Source organism: Orbicella faveolata, unplaced genomic scaffold, assembly GCF_042242905.1.
Source record: "Orbicella faveolata isolate gen_17 unplaced genomic scaffold, um_ofav_v1 contig_47, whole genome shotgun sequence".
In the NCBI taxonomy this organism is placed as follows: domain Eukaryota; kingdom Metazoa; phylum Cnidaria; class Anthozoa; order Scleractinia; family Merulinidae; genus Orbicella; species Orbicella faveolata.
The window spans coordinates 5,459,403-5,470,168 of NW_028301577.1; the positions used below are offsets into that span (position 1 = coordinate 5,459,403).

Here is a 10,766-nt window from a genome sequence, read left to right on the forward strand (position 1 = left end):
TATCTCGAGACACAAGCCCTAACGATACCGAAGCATTAAATGTTTTCATTCATCAGAAGAAAATTTAAAAACACGGTATTCAGTGCCGTTTGTTCCACCGCGATGGTGAAATTTCATTGTAAGACTGTAAAGGTGTAATAGGCAAATTCTGGCTCGACGTGATGTAAAATGTTTGATTACTAAATATTAGCTAAGCATTCAGGAGACGGATGTTTCATTCTCTGTGTACGTGATTGGCGCGATTCCGAGACTTTTGGCTGGAGCAGGCAGCGGCGACTAGAACTTAGTACAACAGCACTGGACGTTTTCAACGCGATCCGGTGGTCCCCTAGTTTTCAACTGACCCGGGTTGAAATTTTCTATTCTTTTACTGTTTCAAAACCGCAGGAAAGGTATTGTCAACAACCATGTATTATAGTGCAATGTCTCCCGGCCACAATCAAATCGGCCTGACCTTGGCCGCGCGTGTAAAAACTGTTGTTCGCATTTCCTGTTTCTAATATTAGCTTTCTAATTCCGCTCAAACCGTACGTGACGCCTTTAACATTTTTTGCGCGAGACCTTCCTTTCTTGAGGGTTTGATTATAGTTCCAATAACAATTTAAAATGTGAAAGTCAAGAGCCCAAGCGAAACAAAGTCAACAGTTGTTGGCTAATTGTTTTCTCTTTTATCTGTCATAATCAATTCCAAGATTTACGTTTTACACAGGTTAAAAGGGTGCTTTTTGATGTTTTGACAATGCATAAAGTCTCGTGGTATTTTCTAAGTTTTAAGTCATTTTATGAGGGCTATTTAGCCAGAACTAAAGTTGACGCTTATAATCTTACAATGTCTCATACTCATGGTTTTGGGCGCTGCAACAACCTGTCTTGTTACTGAAATACTTTCGTGCACCCTTCAAGACTCAAAGGTCAGAGAGAATAGCGATTTTCTTACTTAATATGGTGTGAAAGATAAACAAAAATAATGCAGTTTTGATAATTCCAAAAGAGCATTAAAAGCTTCATAGTGGTCTCTTGTTTTTCGAGATGGGTTGATGCACCCCGGTTGTGCGATTTGCTCAATTCTGTCATGGTCATGATTCAATTTAAGTTTTCCCCGAGTACGTGCGACCATTTATATTAAAGACAACTTGTTTTGTTGGTTTATCGCCTTGTAAAAGTGTCTACAGATTTCTAAATAAATCTCCTGTTATTTTCTGACACGAGATCAATGGGGTTTTCATTTGGGTGTCCCAGCGGCGTATTTTTGTCACGAACCTCTGTTGTTGTACACGCCTTGTTCTTGAGCACGTCTTCAGAGATAAAGAGAGTGCATTCGGTTTAAAGGTAAGCCACAGGGTCCCATAAAATACACACACTGGTTTTGGTTTTCGGATGGACGTGCTTTTGACTTCAGAGTTTTCATTTTGAAATCAGTGGTTTATCATGTGTTTGCACTGGACACGCCCAATTTCACACCTTGTAACTGTAGATGTCCACTCGAGATAGACCCGAAGCGTGCACGATTTTCAACGAGAGAGCTTAAGCTGGTTTATAATCCCTTGTTTTTGTTGGAATTACCCGGGATTGATGGGGTTTTGGTCATGCCTTCGCCGTTTTACGAGTCGTTTTGTCTTAAATGCTTCTAGTCATATGCCTAAATTCACGTTTTGCAAGGCTAGTACGTGCTTGCGACTAGCTGGAGGGCCGATATTTGTTTGAAGAACGTCATACACAGAATGCAAATATGGCGGATCACTCAGACGGCCCGGGACTAGTAGCGTGGAAGCGAGGCTAGTCAGTCCTTGGTGCAATGTTTTGACTACGCGTGTTGTGGATTCATTTCGCGATGCCTTCGTTTTGCTGCGTACCCAACTGCAATCAGAAAGGTTATACATCGTTATCGGGAGAAAAGGTTTCTTTTTTTAACTTTCCTAAAGCGCCTTTGCTAAGAAAACAGTGGATACACGCGATCCGTCGAGATGAAGGCAAGGGTTTCGTCATAACAGAGCGTACGAAAGTCTGTTCGCTGCATTTCAAGTCAGAAGATCTTAGGAAGTCTATCAACGGACGGATTTATGTCAAGGAAGGTGGTATTCCTTCAAAATCTGACTGGTCAGGACCTTCTCCAAAAAAAAAGAAAGGCCCCGACTGAACGCCAACCGCTGCCTGCGAAGAAAAAACTGCTCACCGAAGAAACCGTCGAGATGTTCGCCTTTGAGCCAAGTACAAGCTTCGAGGTTGACACATGTGAAACTCAGGATTTAGAAAGACAAATCTCCGAACAAACTAAAACGATCGGTGAACTAGAAGAGAAATTGAAGCAGTCAGAAAGTGAAATAAACAACCTTCGTCGTGAAAACAACGAACAAAGTGAAAAGATCGGTGAACTAGAAAGTGAAATAAACAACCTTCGTCGTGAAAACACCGAATTGAATGAGAAATTGACAGACTTCGAACGCCAACAGAAGGAAATGTCTTCACGTTTATTTTGTGTCGATCGTTTCACGACGGACGGAGACATTTCTTTTTACACTGGTATGTCCAGTTATGCGACTTTTATGGCCATTTTTGAGTACCTGAATCCTGGAGACAATTGTGAAAACATTCGCCCAAGAGGCAGTGTGACAGATGTCCCCGAAGACTTTTATAATTCAGATTCTGACGATGAGGGCAACGTTCAGGCTGCAAAGAAAGGACGTCGCCGAAAGCTCAAGCCACAAGACGAATTTTTTATTGTACTTTGTCGTCTGAGAAGAGGGTTCTCAGAAAAACATTTGGCCCATCTTTATGGTGTGGCTCAGTCTACTGTAAGCCGAGTTTTTGTACCATGGATAAACTACATGTACTTGAAATTTGGTCAGATAAGCATTTGGCCATCAAAGGAGATCGTGCAGGCAACCATGCCAGCTGATTTTAAAGAAAAATTTCCTACTACGAGAGTCATCATAGACTGTACGGAGGTGCGCTGTGAGATGCCTAGCAGTTTACTGCTCAATTCTGAGCTATTCAGTTCTTATAAAAATCATGTAACGCTCAAAGGACTAGTGGGCATTGCCCCAAGTGGCGCAATTACCTTCATTAGCCAGCTGTACACTGGTAGCATCTCAGACCGGGAAATTGTTGTTCGAAGTGGCTTCTTGTCACAGAAATTTGAGAATGGTGACACTGTTATGGCCGACAAAGGATTTCAAATTGCAGACATTTTGCCACTCGGAGTAAAACTGAACATACCACCCTTCCTCGGGGCAAACACTCAAATGTCTGCCGAAGATGTTGTACGAACACAACAAATTGCTGGGCTAAGAATCCATGTTGAAAGAGCAATCAACAAGATCAAGAACTTCCTTACCTGGAAAGGAGAAATACCTTTAAGTTTATTTTCTGTTGTTAACCAGATGTGGAGTGTGTCCGCCTTTCTTTGCAATACACAAGATCCACTGATTTCGGAATAATTTGTATCATTCCAGGGGGGGAGGGGCTGCCATAGGATATGAAACAGACAGGGGTGCTTTTTGGGTCTCGCTAAGGACATTCATGGAGAACCTATTTTTTATGTCTGCTGAGGCCTTGTTTGGGGTTGTATCAAAATGTGTAGTTATTTTTGGTGTTTTTTAGGGGTCACTGACAAAAGTTTGAGCCTGTCCCAGATAAGTTTTCCTTAGGGGTTTCATTCAAAATTTTCAATAAGTATTCCATCTGTTTCATATGGGAGTCCCCCCCCCCCCCCCCCCCCCCAATTTATCATTTACATTAATCTACTCGCACTTAAGCAAAACATTGAGAACTGGTGGCTGTTCAGTGTGACATATTGTATGTCAAAAGAACAACATTTTGTTATCATTGATTAGTGCTTTCAATCTACAGCCACATAAGATGGGTTAAAATAAGCTTTTTCTTTTTATTCTATTAACCCACAGGGTTAAGGGACAAATTCTCAATACATTTCTAATGTGTAGTTCCAGAAAATATCCATACACCCCCAAAGAAGGGATTAGAAATTCCTGGGGGGTGGGTGGTTCTCAAAGAACAAAAATGTAACTGAAATTTCCAGAGGAGTGTGGGTTCTGAAGACAAAATCCCCTCCATGGATTTGTATGAATATTTTATGGAACTACACTTAACATTTTTGACAACTAGAGGAGAGAATTTACAAATTTGAACATAATGACAGTTTCAATATTATTGTAATAATTATTTTCTAAAATTCACAAAATACAACAACAACAGTAATCTTATGTGAGTTTTCTTAAATTTTATAGTATTAAATCAGTCTTCATTTGTTTGCATCATTATTTAGATGCTATGTTTTTTTGCCTGAGTGAAAATTATTCATGTAGATAGGATCAAAACATTTTTTGACAACTCGATCAAGTCTTAGTTAGGTAGTCACTTCCCCTTTCATGAACACAACTAAAAAAATGGAGATATCTTCAATGCCCAAATGTTTATATTGCCATGTCATTATTGCCATGTCTCAGCTTATTGATTGAATTTACCAAGAATAAATTATTCAAGGCTCCCTTGCTGCCTTGGAAAGAAAATGAGTAAAATAATATGACTTTAATGTTCCTTTTAAGGTGTTCCAATATTCCTCATCAAAAGGAATACGTTCAATGCTCATGCCCTTACTTGTATAAACAACAAAGTCACACCATCTAGCACCAGTAACTCCCATCAGTCCCTGCACTTGGGTATAGTACTTGTGATTCCGCTTTAGTTTCGGTTCACCATTTACATTTTCAAGAAAAAAAGTGCTATCAGAACAAGCATCCAGGGGTGTGACCAGAAATTTTGTTTCAGGACACTTGACCTCTGAAAGGCCGAAGGGGAATGAACAGCCAATGTCAATGACTTTGCCATCAGGTGAAGCACCCAAATAGGGTGCATCTAGGCTCACCACTAGACCTGACTTCAGGACTTTTATGGGTCGACGAATGGAATGCATGTATTTTTGGTACTGCTCCAGGGCAACTGGTTCATACTTAATACCATGGTTAGTGTACCGTGATGTAAAGGGCTTGGGGTGTAGCAGGCTGTTCACAAAATTCTCATGATGCCTTTTCCTTGCACTGATTAAGCCAAAGTTTGATGCTGTAAATCTGAATTTTCTTTCCTGCTTCCACTCTTCACAATTAGACTGCCCCCTTGTTTTGTCTCAATGTCATTGATTTTCTCTTCATCAACACTAAGCTTTTCCAGTAAGGCTTTCTCAATTGCTGCCAATTCATCAGGTACAGCAAACTCCTCTGTTGCTGTATTGAGTGGGAATCTTGGATAAGAATTAATTGAGACATTGTGTGTGTGGCCTGGGTCAACCCTAGGTACATGAGAAATGTTACAGTACACTTTGAAATTATCCTCTGTTGTGGACAGCTGATAACTTGCATAGGAACCTTGAGGGCTTTTACCAAATTTGGTTTCTAGCAACTGTGAACTTTCAGGAGAAGGTTCCATTATTTGTGCCAATGCCATTTTTGGATTTTCCTTTTTCAACCTTTCACACAACTTCTGCTCATCTGCTCTTTGACTTTTAATACTTTGGAGTGTCCTAGCTTCATATAATAAGCACCTCACCCCAGATTCTCTTGATGAAGATCTGTCTAAGTCTTGATGTGTTTTGAGAACAACAACCTCCATAGCTGGTTGTGAAACTATGGTGTCCCCCCTACCCTTTCGATGCCACTGCTGCAACATAGATGTGCAAGCTTGTTTTGGTTGCATGTCATCCTCATTGTCTAAGTCACTTACACTCTTGCATTCATACAATGTGAACTTGCAGACTTTCATCATCAAGGCTAACACATGGTTACAAAAACCAACAGCACCAGCAACACAGGTACAGTATGCATGTTTTACCTTTCCGCTTACAATACACAGAGCTACTTTTAAGTTATGAGGCGGGTCATTCTTTCTAAAACTGTGGTGACATAGTGACTTGAAATAAAAATAGCTCCCATCACTTGCTGCCAAAATTTCTTTCAAGTATTCGTCTTCAAGAAACGTGGTAGCTTTTCTAACACTCGTTGGAACAGAGTGTGTCTTGGAGCCAATGTTTTTCCCTGACTTCGAAATATGTTGATTCACTTCTGCGCGAGTGAAGAAAGGCATTTTAGTAAGGTCGGTGGACCAGCCATCTGATGGATACTTCGGTTGTGATTCACCGGATACACTCGCATCAACATCTTTGCTCGTCGCCTCGTTGCGTTCTTTTCTTTTCGTATAGATCCGATTCTTGTCTGGATCGACAATGTTCTGATCATGGCCAGTCTTTATATACTCCTCAACCCTTTGTTAAAAAAAAATGATCGCTTTAAGTTTCGAAAAATTTTGCATCGAAGCCAGATGCGAACTCAACATGTGCGGAATCTGCAAACTGAGAATGACACGAAATGTTGCCTTACCTTTTCACTAATAACGCCTTTGTCTTCAAACCCTTCAATGAATCGCCACGGCATTTTAACCAAAAACGAAGTTCTTCGTTTTTTAAACTCGCTGGTTCTCTTCCAGCTAGTGAAGCGCCGGGAATATCATCCTCTGTCAAAGAACACGCAGCCATCTGTGACGATCAAAACAAGCAGGGAAAAGCCGTGGTTATGATCGAGGACTGACTAGCCTCGCTTCCACGCTACTAGTCCCGGGCCGTCCGAGTGATCCGCCATATTTGCATTCGGTGTATTAATTGCACGCAACAGCAGTAAACGGCCTTAGGCGCCATCCAAACTTAAGCCTCATCGCCTATCGTCCAAACAAACACGATAGAGCTCCATTTCTATCCAAAGTCCACTCTGGATAAGGCTTCCAGATGTATCGCTTTCTATAAAAAAAAAGACCCGCGGTTTGGATCATTTCAGTTTGATCGTGCGATGGGCAAAAATTTAATGCATCAACGAAATCGAATGAACGAAAAAGCCTTATGAAAACGTCTTTGCTCATGGCTAAGATATCTAAAGATCTTTTCTTGTACGGATACGATTGGAGCCAGAAATTGAGCCGGACAAGATAAAGACAAAAGCTATTGAAAATTTGGATTACTAGAAACTGAGTTTGGTCGTCGCCTCTAGCTAGGGGTCCATTTAGACAATTTGGTGAAACTGTTCTTTTCTCCTCTAAGAACTCGTCCCTCTAAGAACCCGTCCTTCTTTATAATATGAATTTTCTCTTCAATTAGTGGGCTAAGTTTATTCGGCCTTTCCGCCCCTAAACGCTGATTAAAAGTTTCGGATTTTGTTCAATCAAAAAGTGTAGCAGGATATTTCTGTCCACATTACTAGTTCTTCTAGAGCTTAAAAGTATGTGACTCTCGAAATGTGGAGCTGGTTGGAAAATGCGCGTGTGTAAAAAGGACGGCACACACTAAGGGACATGTCGCGGGGACGTGAAGCGGGGACAAGCTCCCTCCCCCCGGGGACAAGCCCTTTTCTGCGTACGCATAGTACATATATTGCGGGGACAGTACGTATGCTGGTGCAGACGAAGAGGATATTGTTTTATTTTTATGTTGTAGCGGGGACAGTTTGCGAGGGCAGCGTCCACGATGCGACATCGAAAACTTGTTCCTGCGTCATGACGCACGGATTCGAACCAGCTGATTTGCGCGCATAATATTGCGGGGACAAAATTGTGTCCACAAGACAAAACTTTTTTCCTAAAACGCTCAACTTAGTCAACACTAGGAAAACTGTCGCTACAGCATGTCCCCGCGACATGTCCCCGCTTCATATCCCTGCAACATATACCCGCAACACATCTCCTAGTGTCTGACTCGATTCAAAATTAGAATGGCCTCGGTGTCTTTTAATGAGACCCTGTTAGGGGTAAATTCCGACAAGCGACATGACTTTGAAACGGCGACATGAGAGCTATGAATTGGCGACGAACGACAGACTACTCCAGCGAAATAGAGAAAGCGACACCAATGGCAAGATAGACCGACAACGAATTTGGGAACTGAGAATCCAGTGATTGTTTTAAAAGTCTGAGTCGAAGTGAAGACGCATTTCCAGAGTTTTAAATGTGTTTTCCTCTCTCACGCGCGATGTCGACGGGTCGTGAAACACAGGCTTTCTTATATATGCTAAAACGTCCACGTCGAATAAATCGAGTCCGTCATTGCTGAGTATTTTTCTCACTCTCAGCTGAGTGAACAGTGCCCTAAAACGCCCAAAAATACGCTTAAGGGAAAAGGAAAGATATCTTCGACCGTCTGTTTCATGTTTTTATTAGTGGATCACCAATAAAAGAATATCAAGTTGTATTATCAACAAATGGCATTATGGAAGGAAAAGAGAGACAAGGGAAAGCTGCCAAGGTCTTCTCGTCTTCAGCAGAAGATAACGGTTACGCCAAATTCGAAGCCGGGAAGATTATAGATAGGAGAGATTATCTGATTGAGGCCGTTGAGATTTTGAGTTAAAGAACGGTTGTTAAACATAAACATGGTAAAAATCGTCATAGGTTCGATTGTACTTTAGGTCCAAATACTGACTGGAAAATGGCTGAATTTCAAAATTTCCAGGGGGAGCATGCCCCCACATCCCCTAGGAGGTTAGCAATTTCAGCGCTCGAAAGCATGCCCAAGCCCTTAGAAAGCATGCCCCCAATATGTCCCCCAGCATGCCTCCAGCCCCTTACAAAATTTTGAAAAATTGAAGTGGCTAAGAAGTCTTTTCCTTCATTCTGAGTCGAAATGTGATGCGTTAAAAGTAACCATAAAGTAATCATTAAACCCACTGACCGCGGAAATGCTTGCTCTGCATAAGAATTCCTAGTGCTGAAGAGTGCTCGAAGCAAGTGCAAAGCATACAAGGAGTAAATTATATCGTACAAAGAGATACTTAATTATATATGTACTTGACTAAAACAGCAAGGAACCTTCAATGCGTGCGAAATAATAGTTTCAGCGTGAGAGCGCAAGATTGAGTTCGTTTGCGTGAGCCTCATGCTCAATGCGTGAGACTTGAGAGCACTGTGTCGGGTTTTTTTTTTTAATAAACAAAGGTATTACGATGGGTTATACGTGTAGCTTCGTTTTAATCGAACAAGGTCAAATTTCCCGACACAACTCCTCTGAGACGAAATTCCGACAGGCGACACAGGAATCTTGCGAAATGCCGACATGGCTGGTGGCGAATTTCAGACAGGGGACATGGGTACCCCCCCTAACAGGGCCTCTTTAATATTTCTGTTTACACCTCCCCTCGATGGTAAGAGCTGTTTTTTCAACGTCTTTATTAAGGAGATGTGTCTTCAAAAGACTCAAGTCGATCTGCGTTTAGCTTCATTTGATCGTGAAGCGATCGATATAAGCGAAAACACTTGAATGTGCATTTTTGAGAACATGAATTTCCATATACATTCACTCAGTGCAAGCCCTGGACTCTCTTTACCCCACCGTGTAAAGGGGTTAGTGCAAGTGCAAAACGAGAGAGACCTGGACAACTAATATGCATATACACAATTTTTCCTTCACTACCGCAATCGAACACACTCAAAGGTTGAGGCATGGGCGCGTTGGTCAGCCAGGCCCAAGATATGTTTTAATTGTGACAATAGGCTTACAACAAAGTGGACAAGAGATACATCAAGTAAGGTCCTACCTGCGCCAAAGCCGGACACGTAAACTCCCAAAACCACTTGTTAGGAAAAATAGGGACCGTGTACCCCCGATCAAATGCAGTGGCACCACCTTTGGGGTTTTAAAGTTGATATACAAACAACAGAATTAAAGATAAAATTAGATAACGCTGATTACACAATGAAAATAAACCTTATGCGAAAGTGCTAGGGGAAAGGCTGACCGTAGAATGTCACAAGTTTCTCAACCGTCTCTTTTTACAAACGTACTATCCATGAGCTTTGGCATACGACGCTCGCACCCAGTTTTCTCTTCCTTGTCGGCAAAATATTAATTTATGTCGATACCGATTATCACAAATTACATGAACAGCGCCATTTTTCCTCTCAAAACGGTGCAAACCTTATTTTTAAAACAACTGAATGAATTTGCGCACTCTCCTTGGTGAAGTGCTACGATCGATGAGAGCATAGGCCTTGAAAATGTCGTGCCTGGAACGCTACCCAAGCTAATGTTTTCGAAAACTTACGAAACTGCTGAGACATTTGTTGCAGAAAACGAAAACGAGCAATGTGGAAAAAGCAATATGGGATATTCGGGGCCACACTCCTGATAAAATCGACGGAATCAAATGTAGAAAAGTGATTTTCCGTGCTGTCACGAGAGCTAGAGTTTGGCATTCGTCTGATTTCCTCTCAAAATCCCCAGCAAGTCCACGGTGTTATTGTAAACAAGAAGCCTACCTGCGATGTAGGAAAGCGATGGCTAGGGCAACTTCTGATCATGCTCTTGGTGAAGTCTCGAGGCGATGGGTGCTTTTGAAGCGAATTGTACCTTCGGTACGACTTGATTTCAACTTCGCATACTTGCACGCGAAACAAACACAAACACCATGTGGTCCCGCGGGATAGAGAAAACTTAAAAAAAAGTGTCAATTTGTGACTACGAAGAAAAAAAAAAAAAACTCGACCAAAACTTCGACGAGCTTTGCCACAGGCATCCCTCGTAATAAACATACTGACCGCATTTGGCATTGCCTACGCTCTTGTGGAGACCATAAGAGGAACGTCGTATAAAATGCACAAAACCTTTCCATGGAAACCACTCGCCTGCTGCTCCTGGTTCCGCTTGGGTTTTGAGCATTTTATGACGTCATTTCTATGGTCCGATTGTGGTACAGGGCGACAAAAGATGCAATCAGGAATCA

General features: G+C 41.8%; 2 pseudogenes across 1 annotated transcript; one reads left to right on the forward strand and one right to left on the reverse strand.

Moving 5' to 3' along the window:
- The first annotated feature begins 1 nt into the window (after position 1).
- On the forward strand, positions 2 to 4,538 carry LOC149096883 (uncharacterized; annotated as a pseudogene).
- LOC110068799 (uncharacterized) lies at positions 3,860 to 6,703 on the reverse strand (annotated as a pseudogene). The gene is made up of 2 exons (XR_016204077.1): positions 6,387 to 6,703; positions 3,860 to 6,271 (listed from the first exon to the last, which is right to left on the reverse strand). The product of XR_016204077.1 is annotated as an uncharacterized LOC110068799 (transcript).
- Between the last annotated feature and the right edge of the window lie 4,063 nt (positions 6,704 to 10,766).